The 2,500-nt window shown below is 44.1% G+C and overlaps 2 non-coding genes across 2 annotated transcripts in view; both read left to right on the forward strand.

Annotated features, from left to right (window-relative positions):
- Positions 1 to 49, forward strand: part of LOC143263118 (small subunit ribosomal RNA) — a 1,921-nt gene extending 1,872 nt beyond the window's left edge. Inside the window, exon 1 of the ribosomal RNA XR_013036679.1 lies at positions 1 to 49. This exon is cut by the window's left edge and continues 1,872 nt beyond it. This is a non-coding gene — a ribosomal RNA (small subunit ribosomal RNA).
- A 1,322-nt stretch (positions 50 to 1,371) lies between these two features.
- LOC143263128 (5.8S ribosomal RNA) lies at positions 1,372 to 1,526 on the forward strand. Its single transcript, XR_013036684.1, has one exon. It is a non-coding gene; the product is annotated as a 5.8S ribosomal RNA (ribosomal RNA).
- Positions 1,527 to 2,500: the final 974 nt, after the last annotated feature.

The raw sequence follows: 2,500 nt of genomic DNA on the forward strand, positions 1-2,500 counted from the left end.
TAAAAGTCGTAACAAGGTTTCCGTAGGTGAACCTGCGGAAGGATCATTACAATGTTCCAATATATCTCAAAGAGAGAGGAGAGGAGGAGAGAAAATGAATTCGATTAGTTTGTGGATAAGAATTCATATAAAAAAAAAAGATATTGTTGAGCCCGCCAGATCATTCGTGCGTGATTTACACGGCCAGACGTGTGTACTACACGTATTAGGCCTTTGATCTGCGTTGCGTAGGCCACAACAAATCTTTCAAAGAGAGAGATATATGTGTTGTTGGGGTTTGTGATTATGAAGGTGCCCCAACGCACAAAAATATATAAAAATGTACAAAGTTGGGATGTGGTGTGGTGGAGAAGAGTTGGGCCCGACCAGATCATTCGTGCGTGATTTACACGGCAGACGTGTGTACTACACGTATTAGGCCTTTGATCTGCGTTGCGTAGGCCATCTTCCTTCCAAGACACACACGTGTTGGGGTTTGTGTGATTTTATGATAGTGCCCCAACACGGAAAAATAAGCGTACGAGAAGAGTTGGGCCCGACCAGATCATTCGTGCGTGATTTATACACGGCCAGACGCGTATTATATTACACGTATTAGGCCTTTGATCTGCGTTGCGTAGGCCATCTTCTCGATAGAGAGAAAGCCCAATGTATTCTTTTTTCTTTCTTTACAGTTGTAGTAGGACAGGGAGGGATGCGAGCGTGCTAATCACGCTTCCTCAAGTCTTCGCTGTGGTGTGTAAAAAAAAAAGAAAAAAAGGAATCGTTGGGAAAGTCCAAAGGACGAAAATATCGGGCAGTCTGAAGATAACTTAATGCTCGTTTACATTGGTATCAAGAGAGACCGGCTTGTGTAGCTCGTTTCAATGCTGTGTCGTTGTCATTGACACCCTACTCTGTTGCGCGCTAGTGGCAGCATGAGCGTGGGACGTATATATATATATATGACACCCAGCTAGAGCCGGCCGTGAGTCCGTCCGGTGTAAATAACGACGAAAGGAGAGAGAAACTTTTCGAATCCAGTATCGGGTTGATAATTGTCCAGTTTGAATATCCATATCCCCGTCGTTTTTGGAGGTGATATACTCTCTGTGTTTCTTCGATAGAAGGCTTTTCAATGTTCTATTCGCTCCGACCGTCGAACTTGCAAGAAAACAGTGGTTTTGGATTTGCTCGTACATATATATATGGTTTCGACGGAAATATCTCGTTCTTTAAGGGACAATTATGTCGTCGTACGACGACTCCCGAATCTCCTTCGCGCGCTGGTTGGAGCTCTTCGGGTATCGGCTTGTTCCGAAATATAACACAAAAATGTGGTGGATAGCAAATACACATTATATTATATATGAGAGAATAAAAGGGAAAAATTACCCTGAACGGTGGATCACTTGGCTCGTGGGTCGATGAAGAACGCAGCTAATTGCGCGTCAACGTGTGAACTGCAGGACACATGAACATCGACATTTCGAACGCACATTGCGGTCCACGGATACAATTCCTGGACCACGCCTGGCTGAGGGTCGTTTACGTACTTATAAACTGCTTGCGTTGATGGCACTTGTTGCCTATATACGTACGAGCGAATGATGGGCGCTTCGTCGGCGTTTGTCGCGGTCCTATGGATATTGAGAAATTTTACGTACGTCTAACAGTCTTCGAGAGAGATGGAAATCGTGTTCGAACTAGCGTGAGTGTGGAAGGCGGTGTCGTGTGTCGTATATGTTTTATATACGTCCGCCCGTCTGAAACACCGCTTCGAAGCGGTGACAAAATCTTTTTCGGGACGATTCGTATTCGTAGAACTATCGAGATTTCACTGGTACATTTTCAACGCGCTCCCGACGTCGCCTGAAATGAAACGAGATGGGTTTAACCCACGAAAGCGTACTACACGAGTCTGTCCTATGTGAAGACTGTGTACAGAGATCGAACGAACGCATGAAAGAAATTGAACGAAAGAACACATAACCCGCAAAAATATAGAGTAGAATTGTGACCGTTGCTTCGAATTTGAATTTATATGTATATATATATCATAGCCCCAGGGAGTGGAACCTATGAGTGTGGAAGGATGTCTCTTACCGTTATGTTGTCAGAGGAAAAAAAGTCTCTCTCTTCGTACGACACATTTGTGTACGAATTGTATCGATGGCTATATAGATCCGATGTTGCACATATTCTGAGTAAAGAACACCCCACCCGGGTTACCGTCCTAAAACTCTTCTATTGGTGTGGCTATGATGTGTGTGTCAACGCAATCGCGAGTCTGGTTCTACGGGAAAACCGTTTGTCGGTCGCCCCATATATCTTTTTGTTCTCTTCAAATGATCGAATAGCGAAACCGCACGAGATCAATCGGTCGTCTAGTCCCCGAAAGTACTTTTCGGACGGACGTTAAAGTTATACCGATTGTAATCGTCTTGCGAGTGTTTCGAAGATCTATATTTGGAGAGGATATCGAATTTTATAAAAGATATATTGGTGAGGCGCGATAAAC

This window comes from Megalopta genalis, unplaced genomic scaffold (assembly GCF_051020955.1).
Source record: "Megalopta genalis isolate 19385.01 unplaced genomic scaffold, iyMegGena1_principal scaffold0339, whole genome shotgun sequence".
NCBI lineage: Eukaryota > Metazoa > Arthropoda > Insecta > Hymenoptera > Halictidae > Megalopta > Megalopta genalis.